Source organism: Zingiber officinale, chromosome 9A (assembly GCF_018446385.1).
Source record: "Zingiber officinale cultivar Zhangliang chromosome 9A, Zo_v1.1, whole genome shotgun sequence".
Classification (NCBI taxonomy): Eukaryota; Viridiplantae; Streptophyta; class Magnoliopsida; order Zingiberales; family Zingiberaceae; genus Zingiber; species Zingiber officinale.
The window spans coordinates 68,430,311-68,455,509 of record NC_056002.1 but is presented as its reverse complement, the minus strand read 5'-3'; the positions used below and the strand labels follow the sequence as shown (position 1 = coordinate 68,455,509).

Sequence of the window (25,199 nt, the reverse complement as noted above, 5' to 3'; positions counted from 1 at the left end):
TAGTTCGGTTTGGCGGCGTCACCTGAGGAGATTCGTCGCGATTTTAGGAAAGCGTCGATTGCGAACAAGACTATCCATTGGTGAAAGTTGGATGACATCGTTCGGATGAGGAGGCTACTTGGGGCTCGAGGATACTATCAGGGCTCGATACCCATCTTTTCACTTGGTATGTGATTTATTTACCGTTCAGCATCTACACTCTTTGCTGTTGTTAGTACTTGTTGATGGTAGATGATGAAATTTGGGGACAAATTTATTAGAGGAGAATGTAAAATACCGGAAGTAGGCGAATATTAATAAGGGAATTTTTCGGAATTTTTGGAGATTTTTCGGGAATTTTTCGGAGCTCGTACGGACGAGTTGACGGGGATAAAAACGGGGTCCGGAAAAGCCTGTTTGGGCTACCCATTTAAGAGAGGAAAAGATTTATTTATTTATTTCTTTTTCCTTTTCTTATTTATTTTTTTTCTCTTTTTCTTACTCCTTCCCGTTACTGTGCCCGACTCTCCTTCTCTCCCTCGCGCTCCCGAAGCTTCTCCTTGCCCTAACCGGCGCCGCAACAGCCGCCGCCACTGCCTCCTTTTCCCTCTCCTCTGGTCCGACGAGACACCGCCGTCCGCCCCTCTCGGCCGGAAGCTAGCCTCTGCCCTAGCCACCTCTCGCCGCCACCACAGCCTACGCCGAATCCTTAATTCCCCTGCTGCCGAAGCCCTAGCCGTCGACGACGCACCGAGCCACCCCGATCATCTTCCTCCTTGCCCTAATAGCCGAGCCCTAGGTGCCGACGCCCCTCCTCACTGCCGCTGTGACGCCAAGCGCCACTGCACAGAGCCGACGCCTTCTTCCCTTCACCGACGTGGATCCAGCCGAGCTTTAGTGCCGGCTGCCACCACTGTGCCTTGCCGCCGCGACTCCTCCTCTTGTGGGCTCGCGACACAGCCGACTCCCTGCTGCTGGTGCCCTAGCTCCGAACCAAGTCTTCTTCTCCTCTTCCGAGCGCCGGCAGCCGACAAGATCCTTTGCCCTAGTGCCCTCTGCCATTGATCAAGTCCCCGGTGAGGTTTAGTTTGGTTGGAAATTTTGTAGGTGCAAGGATTTTGATTAATTGTTGATCTGGTTTGTTGTGGTGTTGACCTTTTGATTCATTTCAATCCGATAATTGCAGTAGGTTGTGTTGTTTTGGTGGATCCGGAAATTGGGGTGCTGTGGGCTGCTCTTTGGTCCAGCAGCCACTACTTTTGGCAGTAGATCAGTGACCCCGACTGGGATATTGAGGTAAGGTTTAGGGTTTTGAACTTCGAGTAGATTGATTATGTTTATGTTTGGAATAGGTAGATTTGATTAGCTTTAGACTTTTAATCTAATGTTATGATTAGGGTTAAAGGAAATTAACCCTAGTTAATTGTTGGATTTAATTTAGGAAGGTCGAGATTATGGTTTAGGGTTTTTCCCTAAAATTGTTCTTAAGGATTTTTATTTAGCTATTCGTTTAATTTATAGCTAAATAAAAATGTATGTTTGATATCACAGGACTTTGACGCGAGACGAGTATCTCGAGTCGATTTGGACCAGTTTGGACTTTTGACTTATGTCGTTTGATATACATAGTAGTGAATTTAACAAGTTGCATTAATTATGTCCTTTATTTGTTTCGGTTAGTCACTACCCATTATCGATACATGATTGATTGATTGCTTGATTTGCATCCCATGTATACTTTATTTGTTTATACATGCTTATAGGGGGTAGTGATATACCATGCTTCACCGTGTTAGGACCTAGGTTTTTATACTTTACGTGTACCTTTGATTCGATATGATTCGTTGACCTAGGGTGCCACTATATATATGGATTAGGTCGGGATGTTTTTATGGTTACATTTGCGTGATATGCATCTTTGTCGATAGTCCGCTCCATTATTGTTGAGCACGTCCGATTCGTGGATCTGCACACACCACCACTCATGGGTTAGTGGTCGATTCGAGCCAGTGTGTGTTCTTGAGGACTCTCGAAATGGTAGTTGGTCGGCTCGTGGGTAGTGTGACCTGACGTGTTATCCGTGATTCCTCCGTCGTCGATGTATGGTTGAGGCGTTCGCTCCCCGTTATGATTTGGGGTAGGAGGATAGGTGTACTCGCCAATCCGATCCACTGTCGCTCATCCGGGAGTAGTGGGCGAGTGCGGTTGTCCACCCCACCCGGCCTCTACTATGTGAGATGATCGTTGGCGTCGGTGACCAGAGGCGGATCGTTGCATCATGTCGTGATGTATTTATTACTTGTGTTTGTGTTTGTGTTTCTGCGTTTATATCTGCGTATTGTTTGATACTATGTTTGTAAACTGAGTTTCCTTATCCCTTGAGTGTTGACCTTATACTTAGGACTGGTTAGTACAGTATTCTCCTGTTTACTTGGATCATTTTATCTTTCTTATCGGGGATGCGTGATTAGTCTAGGTGTTGTTCCTACTTTGTATATCGGTTGTACTCTTGAGTGTTGGACTCACCACCTCCATTGTTGATATTTTCAGGTTGATGCTGTCAGGAGAGAGTTCCAGTTGCTGGTCCCTGCAGACCTCGAGGATATGATTAGTCTTTTGGTTTTTCTTTCATAGACTATGTTTTGAACTTGTTTTGTTTTTGGATTAATCTACTTATGGACATGTTACGGATTTTATTATGTCGATGGATTTGGATTTGGATTTTATTCTACTACATGCCTGCCTAGACGGCAGAAGAGGTGAGTTAATCGGTTTTGAGCTTTACGAGTGTAGTTGAGTAGGGTGATTTTCGAGTCAGAGTATTACTGTTTTGTTTGATTATATATAACTGCGTGGATGTTTGTGTGGTTGTGTTATATTTATTGTTATTATTCCAGCCGCATGTGGCTGAGGTATGGAGATATGTAGAAAGTTTCGGTTATGCCTGCGTAGGAGATCTGTAAAATTTCTTTATGAGGACTCTCTGGCGTGACAATTTGGTGGTATCGAGCTTAAGTTTACGATCTTTATTTTCGTATTTAGGATATTTGGGATAACGATACCAATTTAGTGGTATCAGGGCCAAGTTTGGCGATACTTGGTTGATCTTCGTGTTATGGATTTTGAGATTTATCGATGCAATTTATTGGTATCAGAGTGGGTGGATACCTGCTTTGGTGTTACGGATTTGAGTGTTAGCCTAGTTTACTAATAAACTTGGGTATTTATTTTCAGAGCTACTGATTTCCATTATGTTTATGTTTCGGACTTACGTTTCGGATTTATATGGACTTACGATGATTTTCATGTTGAATTTTGAGGTCGAAGTTGGGACTGGATAGCGACGGAACATCTCTAGACGGCTTATAGGTATGATGTTTATTTTATGATAGTTATGACGTGTATATACTTTATCTTTTAATACGGTTATGCATTTACCCGTGCACGTGTGATGGGTTGTAGCGATCTTGTCGACCTAATAGAGATCAGGATTATAGTCTCGTGATTTTAGTCGTACCATCATGAGTTAGCTTATCCTAGTAGAGATGGAGATGGGCCGGCACGACCTTCTATTTATTAGGCTGAGGATGATACCTACGTATTCCTGTTGACTTAGCCGATGGTTTTATACTCGTATCTTTTGGATATTAGAATTTATAAGATGAAAATCGTTGGGGAGAAGTTTGATCATTGTTGAGAATGGTTTGAGGTTGAGGGATATTGTGAGATCAGATATTGTGATATGTTGATTTCTAATGGTTTGTGAGAGTAAATGTTATGTGGTTAATTAATAGGATAATAAAATTGATATTTGCTTACTCTGATATTGGACTATGTGGATAAATAATGATTTGATGTTTTGAATGCTAACTTGCTCTCATGTGGAGTAGAGACTGATTCATCTGATATTATGTGGGTTGATATTTTTGAGGATAAAAATGAGAGTGTCTTGATGATCTTGAATTCTGACTTTATCTTTTGGGTCGTACACATTTATGCATATGGTATTATGTGGTTGGATATATCTTAGTTGCTTGTGGAGGATTAAGGTATTTTTTATTAGTTAGTAGATGAGTGATTTAGTTTTTGTTGGTTGATCAGTAAAGGATTGCCATACTCTATTTTTAGAGGTTCGAACCTTTAGGTTATTTGTGCTTAGTTATGTATTTAGAGCACATTTGAGTACATGTTTTGTATTGACGTGGAAAGGACTGATTTAGCCATATATCATTATCGGCTTGGATTGGTTTAGAGGATCGATGTATCCTAGTCCGTGAAGACTTTGACCGTGGACTGTATATACCTGGTGGGATAACTTAGAGGGTGCATTGGGATATGTGACCCCACTGATGTAAGGAAGTGTAGAGCAAATTGCTTAACACTTATCGGATATAATCGTTACTAGTGTATACTGGGAGAGTACATTTGGATTTATGATGATAAATTTTTTTCCCATTAGATATAGTCTTGGTAGTCTATGATATTGACTTATGATGTTATATCATGGTGTGTATATCTTTCTTGTTCGATACCAGTTCCTTTGAACCTAGAGCAGGGATGTTACTGGATGATTAGGCTGCTTTATTTTGGGTTGCTTTTGATTGATGTATTCATGCTTGATACATATGCATGAATTTTGTTTAGATATACCCGTAACCCATGAGTGTTGGTAGCATAAGGTTGGTCTCTTTGATTGAGCTGGTATGCTGATGTTGGATGTATATTATGATTGTTATGTGTTGTAGGAGTCCTGTGGTAGACTGTCCATTTGCAAGTAGTATATGTATCCTTGTTCTGATATGGTTTGAAAGTTCCTTGTGGATTATAGATATGTAGTTCGGTGTATGTATCTAGATGTATTATTGAAGATATCTTGTTGATTAAATCCGAGATGTAGTATAAGTACATCGGTGGTGTTTTGATGGAGGCATTTTGTCGATTTAATCTGAGTTGGGATATGTACATATGTGTTTGGTGTGGTATCTGAGGTAACTTTTTGATTATGTTTGATTTGTGAGTGCACCTGGGTTTAGTATGTTTTATTGGAAGTATATGTTGGTTATACTCTTGGCATAGGTGAAGATATGTCATGTGAGTGTTGTTTGAGGTGTATTGTTGATTTTACCTACATTGATTTTTGCACACGTGTTCGGTATGTATTGTTGGAGGTATCATACTGTATAATCATTGGAGGATTTTGTTGATCATACATATGTTGTGTGAGCATGTGTGCTAGGTGCATACATTGGTAGCAGTATGATGATTCTACTTATATTGAATGCAGAATGTGGAGTGACTGCATCATGTCATTTGTTGAATTAACCCATCAACTAATTTTCCTATCAGTGGATGACTCACTAGGATGCTGATAGAGTTGATGATGGATTTGATTAGTTACTAGGTTGTTATATCCTAGGCTAACCACAGCGAATTGTGGTAGAGAGATCTTGTAGTCTCTAGTTGGATAGTTAGGTGCCTTAGGGGTACTTAGGTATTGTTTTGTGGTGGGCGTTCCATATCACTTGATTCTTTGGCGGAGCATTGCTCCTATATTTATGAATACATATTTGATTATTTGTGGTGGAGTGTTGCTCCCCATATTGAGATTATTTGACGTATGTGGTGTTTCTGTGATGGGCGTTGCTCTCACCTGGAGGATTTATTCTTTGGTGATTTATGTTATGATGATCAGATTTTTCGATTTATTATCGGAGATCTTATGGATATGAATGTCTGTGATACGGACATTATGTGTCTTGGTTTTTGCCATATAGGCTTACAGTGCCTTAGATGTTTTCAGGGACTCGATGATCCTGGTATGTCGAGGATGTTTGGATAGGTTTCCATTATCTTTGTGGACGATGTTGTGATCTATTACGGATCCGAGGTGAGTCACGTACACTACCTTTGCATAGATCTAGAGATGATTCGACGAGAACATCTATATGTGATTATCAGTAGTGCTGGTTTGGATTGTCTTTTGTTATGATGTTTGAGACACACGGTCACCAGTAGGAGTATACCGTGGTTCCACAGGAGATCGAGGTTGTTACCGTTGGAAGTAGACGGAGTCTATAGAAGAGGCTCGCAACTTCCTTTGTTTGGCTCGATATTTCCTGAGATACGTTGAGGGTTTCTCGGTTGCTACAGCTGCTGCGCGACCATGTAAAGTTCACGCGGTGACCGAGGATGACAAGACCCGACATAGGAGAGCGGAGACCGTGTCGGCTCGATTTTGAATTTTTACCTTGGAGAGGACGGATATGTCCTCGCACGCATCTATAGGTTTCGTGGGTTTGTACGATGCGACGCGATATGGTAGTCTCTATGCTTCTTCGGTTGAAGGGCGTGAGAAGATCTACCATACGTGATCTGGCAAGTCGCCATTATTTTTGCCATGAAGATTTGGCGACATTATTTATATGGCGTTACATTTGAGATTCTCACGGACCATAAAAGTCTCAAAGATCTTTTTACTTAGAAGGAACTTAATATCCGACAGAGGAGATGGATGGAGTCTCAAGGATTAGACGACGATTGACTATCACGGGGAAAACTAATATGGTTCAGCAAGCGAGGAAGTCCTGAGGAGGACTTTAGCTTAGAGTTTATTCTGATTTGGTTCGGAGTTTCTCCACATTAGACCTTGAGGCGAGGCAGGGAGCAGAGGTATTTTGGTTACCACTGCAATTTCTCGATCGGGATGAGGATTGGGGAGGCCGGAGATCGTGATGGTCCGTTGGCGATAGGATAGCTTGAAAGTTTCAACCGAAAGTTGCGTATTATATACTCGCGGTTAATGCGTATCGGTCATCCGGTTTTGGAGCTACTTGAGGTACATCGCTCTCGATTTGCGATCCATCCAGCGGGACCGTATGTATCGAGACTTGAGGCGTTCCTGGTGGGCGACGTGAAGAAAGACATCGCGATTTTAGCTAGATGTCTTGTGCATCGGCAGTGAAGTGAGCAGGAGACTGCGGGATTACCTGATGATTCCTATTCACGGGTGGAAGTGGGATCACATTATCATGGACTTTGTGGTAGGGTTGCCGAGAACACGACAGTTGGGTCATCGTTGATCGATTAACCAAATCCGCGCACTTTTAGCGATTCGGACAGCAGGATGCAGAGTTGGTCCATACCATCGGACGGAGGATGTCAAAGGCGTAAGGCTGCTAGAAGAGTTATGCTAACGGAGTCGGAGACTCTTAGAGATCTCCATTTGCGACCGTGTATATTAGTTTCACCCACGAAAGGGTGAAGAGATTCGCCTCGCGGCTTGGCTACAGTGATCGTTGGACCTTTCGGATCTCGGAAAGGATTGGATGAGCGTAACAGCGGCACCCCCAAGATTCTTTGGGAGTTCACGGCGTATACCGTATGTCATATTGAGGAGATACGTCACGACATATGTCTTGTGGATATCCTAGTTCCGTTTAGGCGTCACATTGGGAGATTAGATGTGCGATTTTAGATCGAAGGCGAGAACAAGACTATCCTACTGTGAAAGTTGGATGACGGCGTTCGGATGAGGAGGCTACTTGGGAGCTCGAGGATACTATCAGCCTCGATACCCCATCTTTTCACTTAGATGTTTATTTACCGTTCAACATCTACACTCTTTCTTGTTGTTAGATGGTAGATGGTAGATGATGAAATTTGGGACAATTTTTATTAGAGGGAGAATGTAAAATCGTAGTGAATATTAATAAGGGAATTTTTGGAGATTTTTCGGGAATTTTTCGGAGCTCGTATGGACGAGTTGACTGGGATAAAAACGGGGTCCGGAAAAGTCTGTTTGGGCTACCCATTTAAGAGAGGAAAAGATTTATTTATTTATTTCTTTTTTCCTTTTCTTATTTATTTTTTTTTCTCTTTTTCTTACTCCTTCCCGTTACTGTGCCCGACTCTCCTTCTCTCCCTCGCGCTCCCGAAGCTTCTCCTTGCCCTAACTGGCGCCGCAACAGCCGCCGCCACTGCCTCCTTTTCCCTCTCCTCTGGTCCGACTCCTCTCAGCCCTCTCCTTGCCCTAACCAGCGCCGCAGCAAACCGCCGCTGCCTCCCTCTCCCTACCGGCGACGCCCCCTCCTCACTGCCGCCGTGACGCCAAGCGCCACTGCACAGAGCCGACGCCTTCTTCCCTTCACCGACGCGGATCCAGCCGAGCTCTAGTGCCGGCTGCCACCACTGTGCCTTGCCGCCGCGACTCCTCCTCTTGTGGGCTCGCGACACAGCCGACTCCCTGCTGCTGGTGCCCTAGCTCCGAACCAAGTCTTCTTCTCCTCTTCCGAGCGCCGGCAGCCGACAAGATCCTTTGCCCTAGTGCCCTCTGCCATTGATCAAGTCCCCGGTGAGGTTTAGTTTGGTTGGAAATTTTGTAGGTGCAAGGATTTTGATTAATTGTTGATCTGGTTTGTTGTGGTGTTGACCTTTTGATTCATTTCGATCCGATAATTGCAGTAGGTTGTGCTGTTTTGGTGGATCCGGAAATTGGGGTGTTGTGGGCTGCTCTTTGGTCCAGCAGCCACTACTTTTGGCAGTAGATCAGTGACCCCGACTGGGATATTGAGGTAAGGTTTAGGGTTTTGAACTTCGAGTAGATTGATTATGTTTATGTTTGGAATAGGTAGATTTGATTAGCTTTAGACTTTTAATCTAATGTTATGATTAGGGTTAAAGGGAAATTAACTCTAGTTAATTGTTGGATTTAATTTAGGAAGGTCGAGATTATGGTTTAGGGTTTATCCCTAAATTTGTTCTTAAGGATTTTATTTAACTATTCGTTTAATTTGTAGCTAAATAAAAATGTATGTTTGATATCACAGGACTTTGACGCGAGACGAGTATCTCGGAGTCAGATTTGGACCATTTTATCGGAGGCGGGTACTTTTGACTTATGTCATTTGATATACATAGTAGTGAATTTAACAAGTTGCATTAATTATGTCCTTTATTTATTTCGGTTAGTCACTACCCATTATCTGATACATGATTGATTGATTGCTTGATTTGCATCCCATGTATACTTTATTATTTGTTTATACGTGCTTATAGGGGTAGTGATATACCGTGTTTCACCATGTTAGGACCTAGGTTTTATACTTTCAGTGTACCTTTGATTTGATTCGTTGACCTAGGGTGTACTTTTCTATATATATGGATTAGGTCAGATGTTTTTATGTTATTACGCACCATATCGATTGCATCGTTGTCGCGCATAATCGCTCCGTTATTATGCCGATGCCATGATTACGGATCTGCACCACCTGCGTTGGGGTTAGTGGTCGATTCAGCAGTTGTCAGCAATAGGGACTCATTAGTCGCTCCGGATAGTGTGACCTGACGTGTTATCCTACAGGGATTCCTCCTCATCGCAGTGTCGGGAGTTGAGGCATCAGCCCCATTTATGATTTGGGGTAGGAGGATAGGTGTATTCATCCGCGTCCATCCCTCGGTCACTCATCCCGGAGTAGTGACGACGAGCACTATTGTCAGCACCCCACCCACTCGGCCCTACCATATTGTGTGAGATGATCGTGGCGTCGGGGGTGACGGATCATCGTTGGCATCATGTATCGTGATGTATTTATTGCTTGGTTTGTGTTCTTTGCGTTTATATCTGCGTATTGTTTGATACCTATGTTTGACATAAATACGGGATTTCCTTATCCTCTGACGTTTTGACCTTATACTCGGGACTGATTAGTGATATTCTCTGTTTACTTGGATCATTTTATCTTTCTTATCGGAGAGTATGCATGATTAGTCTTGGGTGTTGTTCCCTTTTATATCGGTTGTACTCTGAGTGTGTTGGACTCACCCCGCCTCCATTGTTGATATTTTCAGGAGAGAGTTCCAGTTGCTGGTCCCTGCAGACCTCGAGGATATGATTAGTCTTTTGGTTTTTCTTTCATAGACTATGTTTTGAACTTGTTTTGTTTTTGGATTAATCTACTTATGGACATGTTACGGATTTTATTATGTCGATGGATTTGGATTTGGATTTTATTCTACTATATGCCTGTAGGCGAGAAGAGGTGAGTTCATCTGGTTTTGAGCTTCTGTGAGTAGTTAAGTAGGGTGGTTTTCGTGTGTCGAGTATTCTTGTTTTGTTTGATTATATATGGTGGATGATTGTGTGGATGTGTTATATTTTTGATCATCGAGTGCAGATGAAGGTTTCTCCTCGTATTTTTATATTAAATATTCTATTTAATGACAAATCTTGTTCGTGACATTAGCGCCGCTGGTTCCTTCGTGCAGCTCGATCAACTTGTCCCATAGTTCTTTCGCGTTCTGGTGCGGTCCTACCTAGTTCAGCTCTTGCCTTGTTAGTCTGCATTATAGCATGTTGATTGCCTGGTTCTCCGTCGATGCTTTCTTCTTTATGTCCGAAGTCCATTGTTCCGGATCAAGTAGATTTCCGGAGTTGTCAACTGGTGCTCTGTAGGTTTTTGTGACGCTGAGCCATTGGTCAAAGTCCGTCTTCAGGTAGACTTCCATCCTTTTCTTCCAGTACGGAAAATCATTCCCGTTGAATAGGGGAGGACATACCATACTGAAGCTTTCGATCTGAGACATGATGACCCTGCACACAATAAAGCAACGACAAACAAAATCCCAAGACTTGGTCTTGGATTAGTAGTGCGGGAAGAATTAAGAATAATAAAAGGAACTAAATTGGTGTTGCACCAATTTAGATTTAATTGCAATGAAAAATACTTCCAAAAAGGTAATAATACTAGTTTGGAATTATGCGAAAAAATTGAAAGCCGAAAACGAGTAAAAGGAAAGTTTCACCCCTTGTCTGATTGGTGGTTGCACCAAATCAGAGTGGTACTTGCTCTGATACCACTTGTTGGATCATGAAAGTCGATAGAGGTAGAGGGGGGGGGGGGGCGAATATCGATTTAAAATTTCGTCGAGTAAACACAGCGGAAAAGTAAAACTAATGCTAACAGAGTTAATTTACTTGGTTTGGAGCCTTTAACGACTACTAATCCAAGGCCCGCACGCGAGGGTGCTTTCAATGGGCAATCAAATAGCAATTCGAATATTGATTACAAAAATTAAGTACAGAAATGCTAGAAAGAGAATACCGACAATAAACAATAAGAAGAAAAAGAACAGAGCTTTGTTGGAGAGCTTTAGCATATCACGGAGAGATGAGAGAGCGTGTTTTTAGTTGTTTTGAGCTTGACCTTGACCCTCCTTATATAGGAGGTTTGGGCGCTGGAACTTCGGGTGCCTGGTAAGCCAAGGCAATCGGTGAACTCCACATGCGAAATGACGTTGGGATAAATCTTTGTCAGTGTACCTTCTGGGGCTGGGACCCTTTATTCGGGCCTTCCTTCCTGTGAAACGTTAGTCCGAGACACTTATATCTCCGAAAAATTATTAGCATAGTTATAATAAGCGAAATAGTATTAATTAGATTCTATCTCTCCGAGACGGAATCTAGTCGAGATCTCGACTTAGAGTTCGAAATTGTTAAGTAGGATCAACGTCTAAGTTCCCTTCCGGGGCACGCGTCCTCACCTCCTCCTTCAGTGACTTACCTTTACTTACCGCTGGGCGTCGGGTCGCCCTTCGACCCATCTGGACTTCGTGCGGCTATCACCGGTCGACCTAAGCCGCGGACTTCGTGCCAGCTATCCGATCGGCCCGTCGACCTAGCTGGGCTTCGTGCCAGACATCCGGTCAACCCGTCGACATGTCTGGACTTCTCCTGCACACTCTGTCAGAGTGTTAGATCAATAACAAAATAAACTTAACCTATTTTGTCATTCATCAAAACCTGGGTTAGACCGTTAGTGTTAACCGCACCAACAGTACCAATATAGAGAAGACTGAATTAGCTGTATACCATTGTCTGCTTGGTTAGTCTGTAGAGGATTGACGTATTCTATTCCATGAGGACTTTAACCCTGGATCGTTTATACCTGGTTGGATGACTTAGAAAGTACATTTGGATAGGATACCCCCAGTGTTATGGGAAAGGTGTAAAGCTACCTGCTTAACATTTATGAGATACAGCCGTTACTTGGTTGTATAACTTGGTGAGTACATTTAGATGTATAATTTGTACTGGTGTAAGAAAAGGTGAAGTTAGCTGCTTATCTTTTATGTGACAGGGCATCACATGAAGGAAGAAACAGATGATGATTTTTGAGATCAAGACTTCATTTGGTGATTACGTTGAGGTGTTTTGAGAGTGAGTACTTCACTACCTCTTTTGGTAGCATGATGGATATAAGGTGATGATCAGTCAATTCGCTTAATGTTGTTCCATGGGAGATCCTGACTTATGGACTGATCATATATGATTAGATATCCTTGATGTACCTAGTGATGTACAACCCATAATGACGCGGAGAAGGTGGAGTTAGTTGATTAATACGTATGAATTCTACTATTACTGAGTGGAAATATAGCTGATGATCTTCGAGGAGCAGTGGGTTGATTGACAGTTATTACGATAAGCTATCTAGTGATAGTGCTCCTCTACCCTTGTGTTCATGACTCGTCACTTGTGGTTACTGAACCTCAAGTGGAGCAAATATAGTAGGGATGGATACAAGATAATGTTAGTCGACTCAACTAACATTGTCTCTATCGAGTAGCTCGAGACCTTGACCACATGATCATTTTACCAAGGTCTTGAAGTTTATAATTCAGATTGGAATGTTCGATCTTTTGTTGACATTTGTCGGAAGACATTTACGAGTATAATTATGAGATTTGTGGTGATATTCCTTGATGGGTAGACTCTTAGTCTGGAGGTTGAGTGATCCTTTGAAATGTGGATTGGAATTCTTTTATTGTGAATATCTGAGTATCTAATGGATGAGATTTGACATACACTTTAGACATTATTTTTGGATAGGATTAGTAGAGTTTTTATACTCATATCTTTTGGATATTAGGGTACTCGATACGATGAAAATTAGTCACTAGGGAGTTATCATGTTTGATTATTGTTGAGGATGGTTTGAGGTTGAGGGATATTATGAGATTATATATTGTGATATGTTGATTTCTAATGATTTATGGGAGTAATGTTAGAGTGTATACTAAAAGCCTAGCTTTTTGTAAACATTTATTTTGAAATAAAGAATTACATTGGTCAAATGTCTACATTTATATGGTAAGTATAGTTGTTCAATTAATTTATATTGTAGATAACATGGTGTGTGGTGTCACACATAGAAGATCATGTTATCAATTCCTTATAAATTATAAACAGTAGCTCACGACTAAGATGGAAAGGAACAAACCATTGAAATAGTCGTAGTGTAATTTGGTATTAGTTTATCTTAACTATGAAATTACACTAGTACACTCTGAGTATATTAAGCAGGACCATTTAAGGAAAGTTCTTTTTATACTGACTGAATAAAAGAACAAGACCTTTGTTATTATGGAAGTGTGTGCTCTTAATCCTAATATAATAACAAGCACATATATCTAGTATTTATTTTTTTGACTTATCAATGGGTGAGATTTAGTTCGATAAATAAGAGGCCAGATAAGTTGGAAATAATATTATTTATAGTGTGTGTTGTTGATTATAGAAGGAAACTGTGTCCTAGTAATCTAGGTTGATAATGTCCCCAAGAGGAGCTCATAAGGATTGTCATGTAAACTTAGCAGGTGGACTTAGTCCGACATGACGATAAGGTTGAGTGGTACTAATATTGGAGCTAGATATTAATTAAGTGAGTTGTCAGTAACTCATTTAATTAATGGACATTCGATATCTTAAACACAAGGAGACTAACACACTCATGATAAGAAGGAGCCAAAAATGTAATTTGGAATTGGTGCGGTAGTTCAATAATAATTCTTTAGTGGTATGAATTATTATTGATGAAATTAAGTTGGGTGTTCGAGGCGAACACGGGAAGCTTATTTTCATCGGGAGACCAAAACCAATTCCTCCTCTCGGTCCCTATCGTAGCCTCTTATTTATAAGGTTTTATATCCACCAAATACCCACTTTCTACCCTCCTTAAGGTGGCTAGCCAAGCTAGCTTGGAGCCCAATCTAGGGTCGGCCAAAACAAGGCTAATGGGTGCAAGTTAGTGGTCGGCCCTTGCTTGGAGCTCAAGCTAGGTGGGCCGACCAAAATAAAATAAAAGGATTTTATTTTTTAAAATATTTTCTTATGTGGAAACAATGATTTTAAAAGAGAGTTTAAAATTTAAATCTTTCCTTTTATAGCTTTCTACAAAAAATTAAGAGAAATGTTTGATATCTTTCCTTATTTGTAGTTAATAGGAAGATTTTAATTTTTGATAAAACTTTCCTTTTTTGTAACCATCCTCATGATTTTAAAAGAGAGTTTTAAAATTATAAATCTTTCCTTTTATAGTTTTCTACAAATGATTAAGAAAGATTTGATATCTTTCCTTATTTGTAGTTAAAAGGAAGATTTTAATTTTAGAGAAAACTTTTCTTCTTGTAAATCATCCACATGTTTTTATAGAGAGATTTTAATTTATAAAAGTTTCCTTTTATAACCAACCATGAAGGGAATTTTAAAAGAGAAATTTTTATTTTAAAAATTTCCGGAAACAAATTAGGAAGTTTTAATTTTGTGTTTAAAACTTTCCTTATTTAGAGGATAATGAGGTGGCCGGCCATTAAGGGTTTAAAAGGAAAGTTTTGATAAAAATTTCTTTCTTAAACAATGGCAAGAAATATAAGGAAGTTTTATTTATAAATCTTTCCTTATTTACCAAGATCAAGGAATATAAAAGAGAGGGAAGAGGTGTCTCACCTCATAACATATCATCTATTATTCCCTCTCCTCTCTTCCTTGGTGTGGCCAACCCCTAGTCTTCCTTTTCTCTTCTTCTTTAGTGGCCTGCGACACCCTCTCTTGGAGCTCTTGTGGTGGCCGGATTTTGCTTCGAGAAGAAGGAGAGAAATGAGGCTTTGTTCTAGCATCCCTTGGAGCTTGAAGGTTGGTGGCCAAAACTTGCAAGGAGGAAGGTGGTGGTGGTTCTCGTCTCGGTAGATGGTCGGCCACACGACGTCCGAGATAAGAAGAGGAATACGATAGAAGATCAAGAGGTTGTTGATTACAAAGAAAGGTATAACTAGTAATTCTATTCCGCATCATACTAGTTTTCTTTGTATAGATTTTGAAATACCAAACACAAGAGGCTAATGGATCTAGGTAATCGAATTTATGTTTCTTTTGTTCTTCGAAATTGTGATTCAATTATTCTTTTTGGTTAAACCTAGGGTTACTATAAGGAAATTAAATATTAAATTTCGTTGAAAGGCTTTGTCTAGGAAGTGGTGGATGCTTCCATACCCAAGACGGCCTAGTGCCTCGTCATGTTTAACCTGGAAGTCGATCTCTGAAATTAATATTTAATTGAATTTGTAACATGGGTGGATTTGGATCAATAATGTTAAGCATCATTTGCGGTCCAAGTCTAAACCACTAAGAACAGAAAAATTGAATTTGGAATCAATAATGTTAAGTTCCGTTTGCGATTCTAAATTTAATTTCTAAAGAACACAATAGGTTGTTAGGAAAGGTTCAGGACTTGTACAAAATTTTTGTACAGGGGAACCAGTACGATATTCCGAGTAGCAACCAACAATTGGTATCAGAGCTAGGGTTTGCCTCTGTATGTTTGGTTTTTAGTTTAATTATGCACATGTCATACATATTTTAGGCAGGATAATAGTAGGATATGCTAACTCTGTGGTTGCAGGATCCAACTATTATGACTTAATGTGATTGTGTGTGATTGGACCCTTGAACATGTCAAGGGCATTTTATGTGTGTGTGCATGATTGTAATATTAAATCTGCAGTCGATTAGCCTAAGTTTTACTTTTGTTCGATCTAGACTTCATGTCTTGTGGAATATAGGATCGATATATGTAAAATTTAATTTTTATCATGGATCGTATCCTTGCTCTATTGAGGGACAAAGAAGAACTTTGGACAAAACAGCAGCAGGCTTAGACAGAGGTAATAGTGATGTATGAACTATAATGTTGAATCCTACTATTAATTTCCTATTGACCCTTATTCTTTTTGTGTTATTATGAGGTATGTATGCCCAAGTATTATCATAAATTCAAATAAGTGGGATGAGGGATTAAGTAAATAAATTCCACATTCCTTATGTTGAGTGATGAACAAACTTGCTGTTGGTAGTGCCTTCCTCAGATGAGTTTGTTTGAGATCAAACTTCCTTTATTATAGTTATAAAGTGTAATCTTCTCCATCTGAAGGGGTATAATCCTATTTAATGGACTAAGTATCAAGTAACGGTATACACTTAGGCACATTTAATAGTATCCTCCCTATCGAAGTCACTGCTATTATTTGTGCGACCGAAGGAAAAACTAACTATTAATTTTATTTGTCATAAAGTTAGGTTGACAAGAATAAAATTAATGGGTAAAACCTCCTCTTACAAATGTTTGATTTTGTATACGTCCACACTATCGTGGCATGCAAAATTTACGATGTTTGAGGTGTTGGTAAATTTAAATAATATTGTTTGAGGAATCAATATTATTCTAAGTTTAGAGTCTTGACCAAACTTTATTTTGTGATTCTTAGGATGACTTTCAACCCACTGGCCATTATACTGAAAAAGAACAAACTTACTGGTCCTAATTATATAGATTGGAAAATAAACTTGGACATTGTCTTAACTGTTGAAGGCTATAAGTTTGTACTGTCAGAGGTTTGCCCTGATGCGCCTAATAGTGATTCTAGTGAAGAGGAGATTGAGTATCATAAGAAATGGGTAAAGGCAGATGAGATGGGGTAGTGTTACATTTTGGCTTCGATGTCAAATGTGCTGCAACATCAGCATCAGGACTTACCAACAGCTTATGATATAATGAACAATATCAAGGAACTCTTCGAACACCAGAATCGGGCTGCTAGGTAAGAGGTAATGAGAAAATTAATGACAGCCACCATGTCTGAGGGGACTCCCGTAAGGGATCACATTCTAAAGATGATGGCTTACTTGAATGAAATTCAAATCCTTGGAGCTGAAATCGATGGGGAAACCCAGGTCGATATTATTCTCCAAACGCTACCTAGAAGTTTTGAGCAGTTTCGCCTGAACTATAATATGAATAAGAGGATGTATTCATTGGTAGAATTACTGACAGAACTTCAGGCAACAGAAGGGTTATTTTGTCATAATTCTCAAATTCACTTTGCTGAAAATGGTTCTACTTCTAAGTCGGAAGGCAAGAAGAAGAAAAAGAAACAAGCTGGCTCAGCAAAGAAGGTGAATAGATCTCTAGTACTAGACCAAAAGTTGGAATGAAGAAGCCAAAGGGTAAGTGCTTTATCTATAACCAGTCTGGACATTGGAAGGCGGGCTGTCCTTGTAGGAGAGAGAACAATAAAGATATATCTTATTCTCTAGTAGTTGAGACATGTTTAGCAGTGTTATCTACCAGCACTTGGTGTGTAGATACAGGAGTCACTGATCATGTCTGCAATACAATGCAGGGGTTCCAGGTGTTGGGTTTTTCGGGCCGAGAAAATCGCATTTTCGCGTCGCGTAAACCCCGAATCACCCATGCCATTGGATCTCGTGCGAAGGATAGATTTCAAAATTTAAATACGAGTACGAGTTTCTACTTAAATATACTCCTAGACCTACATGAAGAAAGATTTATACCTTCGATGCGAAGCCCTTCGCAATCTCGCTTGTCCTCGGTTCGCCGGATCTCGAAAGTGTCAAAGTAGACACTTCTCTATGTGTATCCACACAAGCAAGAGATGGAGAAAAAATCTCTAAGGATGTGCTAGCAACCTTAGAGATCAGTAGGGAGGAGAGGGAGAGCAAGAAGAAAACTCAAGAGGAAGAAGAAGATGGAGTTACAACCACTTGAATGAAAAATCAATTTTCATTCCACCTAAAAGTGGCCGGCCACTTCAAGGCATGTAACCCCCATGGAATATCAAGAGTCAAGTCTCTTGATCTCCTCCATGAGGTGGCATTTGGTCAAGTCAAACTTGACCAAATGAAGAAGCCTTGATGATGTGGCATTGGTCAAGTCAACGTCAAGTCAAAACTTGACTCTTCATCTTCCTACTTAAGTCAAGTCAAACTTGACCACTTCTCTCCCTTGGTTGATCTAATCTAACCATTGGTTCAAGTCAATTTTAATTTAATGAATCTCTATTCATTGATTTAAATTAATTAAATGAGTCTAAGTCCAAATTAGACTCACTTAATACATGAACCAAATTGAGTCCAACTCAATTAGCCTACTTTGGATTACTCTTAATCCAATTTGGTTCATCATATGAACGTAATCATTTAGGTTCATCTAATGAACCTAATCTCCATCTAATTGCCCTTAGTGTGTGACCCTATAGGTTCTTGTAACGTTGGCAATGCCCCTAAACCCATTTAGGAACATAAGTAATGAGCGGTATCTAGCAACACATCATTACTACCCAAGTTACAAGAATGTTGAGATCCAACATCATCTTGTGACTACTAATTGTGACTCCTCACAAAATATGACAAGTGTCCTTCTATCCTAGACATCTAGATTGATCAATGTGAGGGCATAGACCGTGTCATCCTCTAATCAATCTAAATCTTGAACTCCAAGTAGACTCACTCAATCAAATGAGCTCAATATCCTATATTGACTCATTTGGGCATACTTCGTGGTCTCACTCTATCAAGAATATCGATGTCGCTCCGTCATATAGGAGGGATAGATCCCATCTACATCACTCACATCCCTCTGCATAATTCCCACCCAGTTACGGGTGACGTTTGACGAAACCAAAGTACTTAACTCCTTATGTAGGGATCCATGGTGACTTCAGGTCTAAGGACTAGTAGTCATACTAATAGCCACATGAGAAAGTATATGACACTCATATAACGATCCATGATACTTTCTCATGGCGGGTCATTCAGTATACATTCTCCAATGCATACCCATGTGTCAACTTAATATCTCTATATCCATGACTTGTGAGATCAAGTCATCGAGTTGACCTACATGCTAGTCTTATTGCATTAACATTGTCCCTGAATGTTAATACTCGACTAGGAATGATTAAGAGTAGTGTTCCCTATATCATCTCACTATCGGTTCAACTAACCGATTGATATAGGTGAGAACCGTCTACTCAAGGATGTTATTATACTTAGTTTATTTGGCACCAATACAAGTAAGTATAATAACCAAAAACCAAATGCCTTTATTTATATAGAATATGATACAACAAGTCCAAAATACAATCATCAAATGATTGACTCTAGGGCTCTAGCTAACAATCTCCCACTAGCACTAGTGCCAATCAGTGTAGGCTCTAAGCCCCAATGACCTAGTGTAACCATCATGCTTCCTCTGTACCAAAGCCTTGGTCAAGGGATCTGCGATGTTAGCCTCTGTAGGTACTCTGCAAATCTTCACATTTCCTCTCTCGATGATCTCTCGAATGAGATGGAAGCGCCGTAGTATGTGTTTGGTCAAGGTTCCTTCGCCTGTGCTATAGATCCATTGTTATCACAATAGAGCTCAATGGGGTCAGCAATGTTAGGAACCACCCCAAGTTCAGTGATGAACTTACGGATCCAAACTGCCTCCTTTGCTGCCTCTGATGCAGCTATATCCTGCTTCGAACTCTTCCAGCTGACAGCATCACCATTAATGCAAAATACGAACCCCGACTGCCTATAGTCATCCTGGTCGATCTGGAAGCTAGCATCACTGTAACCCTTTACAGCTAGCTCATCATCGCCTCCATATATCAAGAAATATTCTTTAGTCCTTCTTAAGTACTTAAAAATATTCTTGACCGCTATCTAGTAACTTTCACCTGGATCTGACTGGTATCTGCTCGTCATGTTCAAAACATACGAGACATCAGGTCGAGTACATAGCATGGCGTACATGATCGATCCTATGGCTGAGGCATAAGGGATCTGATCCATACGGTCTCTCTCCTCTCTAGAAGAGGGACCTTGAGTCTTCGAAAGACTCACGCCATGTGACATCGGCAAAAATCCCTTTTTGGAGTTCTGCATGGAAAACTGTAGGAGTACCTTGTCAATGTATGTACTCTGACTTAGGCCAAGCAATCTCTTAGATCTATCTCTATAGATCTGTATACCTAGAATGCGGGATGTCTCACCTAAGTCCTTCATTGAGAAGCAACTCTCTAGCCAGGTCTTGACAGACTGAAGCATAGGGATGTCCTTCCCAATGAGTAGTATGTCATCCACATACAATATGAGGAAGACAACTATATTCCCTACAACCTTCTTGTAGACACAAGGCTCATCTTCATTCTTGATGAAACCAAACTGTTTGATTGCATTATCGAATCGAAGATTTCAGCTCCGAGAAGCTTGCTTTAGTCCATAAATGAACCTATGCAGCTTGCATACTCTGCTAGTATGATGTGGATCTACAAAACCCTCAGGTTGTGTCATGTACACATCCTCGAGTAGGTTTCCATTCAGAAACGCGGTTTTGACGTCCATCTGCCAGATCTCGTAATCGTGGTAAGCTGCAATAGCAAGCATGATCCGAATGGACTTAAACATCGCTACTGGAGAAAAGGTTTCATCATAGTCAATACCATGAATATGCTTGAAACCTTTAGCTACCAAGCGACCCTTATAGATAAGTCCATCCATGTCAGTCTTTCTCTTAAAGACCCACTTACACCCAATGGGTTTTACCCCTTCAGGTGGATCAACCAAAGTCCATACTTGGTTGGTGTACATGGATTCCATTTCGGATCTCATGACTTCTAGCCATTTCTCGGAATCTGGTCTCATCACATCTCTTGATAGGTGGTAGGCTCATCTTCTATGAGCATAACGTCATCATGGTCAGACAAGAGAAATGAGTATCTCTCAGGCTGACGACGTACCCTATCAGACCAGCGAAGAGGTATATCTACTTGAACTGGTTATTGTTCCTCAACTCCTTGTGGAATAACATCATCCACAACACTTTGTGGTTCCAGTTCAATTTCCATCGAGGCATCAGTGCTATTGTTCGCATCTTGAACTTCTTCAAGATCGAACACGCTCCCACTAGTCTTTCTAGAAACAAAGTCCCTTTCTAGAAAGATCCCAGTCTTTGCCACAACTACCTTGTGCTGACTGGGAATGTAGAAGTAATATCCCTTAGTTTCCTTGGGATATCCAATGAAAAAGCACTTATTGGATTTGGGTCCTAATTTGTCTGAGACTTGACGTCGAACGTAAGCCTCACAACCCCAAATCCTCATGAAAGACACTTGGGCATCTCTCCAAGTCCATATCCTATATGGTGTCTTTATCACGACCTTGGATGGAACTCGGTTGAGTATAAAAGCTGCCGTGTCTAAAGCATAGCCCCAAAGGTATGTCGGAAGATCTGTGTGACTCATCATAGATCGTACCATATCTAATAAGGTACGATTCCTCCTTTCGGATACATCATTCCACTGTGGTGTTCCAGGAGGAGTGAGTTGGGATAGAATCCCACACTCTGCTTGATAGTCACGGAACTCATGGCTAAGGTATTCTCCACCTCGATCGGATCGAAGTATCTTAATACTCTTGCCAAGCTGGTTCTGTACTTCATTTTTGAATTCTTTGAACTTTTCAAAGACATAACCATATCTACTGAAGTCATCAGTAAATGTGATGAAGTACCTATAACCGCCTCTAGCAGCGACATTGAATGGGCCACATACATCACTATGTATGAGTCCTAACAAATCAGTCGCTCTCTCGCTGTGCCCACTAAAGGGAGTCTTGGTCATCTTGCCTCGTAGGCATGACTCGCATATCTCATATGATTCTAAATCAAATGAGTCCAGCAAACCATCCTTATGGAGCTGGGATAAGCGCTTGTCATTTATATGACCTAAGCGATAGTGCCAGAGGTAGGTTTGGTTCATGTCATTTAACTTGAACCTCTTGGTATTTATGTTATAGATAGGGCTCTCAAGGTCTAGAATATAGAGTCCGTTTATCAGAAGTGCACTACAATAGAACATATCGTTTAAAAAGACGGAACAACATTTGTTCTTTATTGTAAATGAGAAACCTTTCTTGTCCAAGCAAGAAACTAATATAATGTTCTTAGTTAATGCAGGCACATAACAACAATCGACTAACTCTAGTACAAGCCCAGAGGGTAGAGATAGAAAGTAAGTCCCTACAGCAACAGCAGCAACCCGTGCTCCATTGCTTACTCGTAGGTCCACCTCGCCCTTTGTCAATGCCCTGCTATTTCTCAGCGCCTGCACATCAGTACAAATGTGAGAAGCACATCCAGTATCTAATACCCATGATGTAGAAATAGATAGATTGACTTCTATAACATATATACCTGAAGTGGAAGTCTCACTTCGCTTCTTCTTAAGATCCTCCAAGTATACCTTGCAGTTCCTCTTCCAGTGCCAGGTAGCATCCTTGGCGACCCCTCCTTTAGGCTTCAATGCCTTGCCTTTGCCCTTGGCATGAGACTTTCCCTTGCCTTTGGGCTTGCCCTTGCCCTTATGTTTCTGAACCATCAGAACAGTGTTGGGCTTAGCCTTTTTAAGATTCAGCTCAGCAGTTCTTAACATGCTAAGCAGCTCGGGCAGTGGCTTGTCAATCTCGTTCATATTGTAGTTTAGAACGAATTGACTGTAGCTATCCGGCAAGGATTGCAAGATCAGGTCAATGGCCAGCTCTTGGCCAAGTGGGAACCCCAACCTTTGTAGGTTCTCTATGTACCCAATCATTTTGAGTACATATGGGCCTACAGGAGCCCCGTCTGACATCTTGCACTGAAACAGTGCCCTTGAGATCTCAAATCTCTCATGCCTCGCTTGACCTTGATACAGTTGACGAAGATGTTCAACCATATCATAAGCACCCATTAACTCGTGTTGCTTCTGAAGCTCAGAGTTCATGGTCACGAGCATTAGACAAGACACATCTAATGCATCATCTTGATGCTTCTTGAAAGCATCTCGGTCAGCTCGTGGGGCAGTGGCAGGAGGAGCCTCCGGAATGGGCTGCTCTAGAACGTACAGTTTACGTTCTTGGGTGAGAACTATTCTCAGGTTCCTGTACTAGTCCAGGAAGTTTGCTCCGTTGAGCTTGCCCTTCTTGAGGATAGATCGTAGGGAGAAGGTGTTCGTATTCGACGTCATGGTAATCTACAACAGAAATAAAAGCAGAAATAAATATCATATTCTTAATCATTTAATTAGACCTTTAACTAAATGATGCTCCCACTGAATTCTATAATTCATGTGGGACAAGATCCACATCATACTAACCCTTGAGTTAGCTTTGGCTAATACGCCCAAGACTTAGTATGATCGGTAGGTAACGATTACCAATTACATCTCTATGCAACTCTTGTTTATAGGATCAATATCCGCATTTATATTAAAACTCGAGTTAGCTTTGGCTAATACGCCCGAGAGTTAATATATATGTGATTTTGACCTATCTTTCCAACCGTTGGAAGAATGCCTATAGTTATACTCGATCCAACCGAGTTAACTAGGAATACTCAATCTAATTGAGTTGTACTCACCCATGCGTTGATAGGCGGGACCAAGATTGTCCCTCCGTACCCTACCAAGATAGTATGTGTTGCTTTGCTTTGGCAGATTCAATAACAACATGCGATCGAGGCAGTGGTAGGTATCACGACATGGTAGGCATTACGAGTTGACGCGTTTTAGATCTAATCTAAACGATGATGCGTATCAAATACTTGATTTAGATCTAATCTAATCGTGGGGTGCATCATGTGCACGATATAGATCTAATCTAATCGCTAGGCACTAATTAACTACTTAATTAAACATGCATCACATACATATAAGCAATTAATTAAATTATTTTGTGATTGTGTCATGGCCCTACTACGATCTTCTCAAGCCAATGAGAAGATCGGATGGTCAACCTAAGGTCAACAGCTTCTCAAGCTTCTTCGTTTGACCACCTTGTGTTGCTCGCGCCCTCCTCGTAACTCCGTCTCTTGTGGACCTTCCACCGCTTCAAAATTTACATTATAATTTTGAAACTCGAGTTACATTCGAGTCTAAATCTAATTTACAACCAGAATATAAGAGAAAGGCACGACGCGCAGGTCGTGAAAATAAAATAAAAAAATACAGCACGCACATCACATAACGGCACGCAGGCCGTATTATGAATTACAACACAAATCCAATCACATTGGGTCTTTTGGGCTATGACTATCACAAAATTAATATATAATTCTAAATTATATATTTTTCATAATTTTTTGTAATTTTCATAATTTTTATAATTTTATGAGTAAATTTTTCCCGGCGGTCCCGTTTAGCGTTTTCGGGCGCAATCGCGGAACGAATCCCCTTGCGGGGCCAGGGGCAGTGCCCTTACCCGTGATCTAACCATCGCGAGGGTTCCTTTGCGATCTAACAGCGCCTAAGCCCGCTGTCCCAAAAAATTTTGGGGCGAAACATTGCCGTTTCGGAAAATTCTTCTCGGTAGTCGAAGCCTACAAGTGTCTAAACACTTGTGCTTCACTTCTACGAGAAAAATACCCATTAAAACTATAAAAACATGAATTTACAGAAAGTTTACAGATCTATATTTTTCATAAAAATATGAATCTAAACTCGTACTCGCTTCGCATGTGGCTCTGATACCACTGTTGGGTTTTTCGGACCGCGAAAATCGCGTTTTCGCGTCGCGGAAACCCCGAATCACCCATGCCACTGGATCTCGTGCGAAGGATAGATTTCAAAATTTAAATATGAGTACAAGTTTCTACTTAGATCTACTCCTAGACCTACATGAAGAAAGATTTATACCTTCGATGCGAAGCCCTTCGCAATCTCGCTTGTCCTCGGTTCGCCGGATCTCGAAAGTGTCAAAGTAGACACTTCTCTATGTGTATCCACACAAGCAAGAGATGGAGAAAAAAATCTCTAAGGATGTGCTAGTAACCTTAGAGATCAGTAGGGAGGAGAGGAAGAGCAAGAAGAAAACTCAAGAGGAAGAAGAAGATGGAGTTACAACCACTTGAATGAAAAATCAATTTTCATTCCACCTAAAAGTGGCCGACCACTTCAAGGCATGTAACCCCCATGGAATATCAAGAGTCAAGTCTCTTGATCTCCTCCATGAGGTGGCATTTGATCAAGTCAAACTTGACCAAATGAAGAAGCCTTGATGATGTGGCATT

General features: G+C 40.8%; 2 long non-coding RNA genes across 2 annotated transcripts; both read left to right on the top strand.

Moving 5' to 3' along the window:
- Window positions 1-753: 753 nt before the first annotated feature.
- LOC122021233 lies at window positions 754-1,577 on the top strand. The gene is made up of 3 exons (XR_006122479.1): window positions 754-1,055; window positions 1,166-1,275; window positions 1,531-1,577. It is a non-coding gene; the product is annotated as an uncharacterized LOC122021233 (long non-coding RNA).
- Window positions 1,578-8,155: 6,578 nt separating this feature from the next.
- On the top strand, window positions 8,156-8,843 carry LOC122021891. The gene is made up of 3 exons (XR_006122684.1): window positions 8,156-8,329; window positions 8,440-8,549; window positions 8,805-8,843. It is a non-coding gene; the product is annotated as an uncharacterized LOC122021891 (long non-coding RNA).
- Window positions 8,844-25,199: the final 16,356 nt, after the last annotated feature.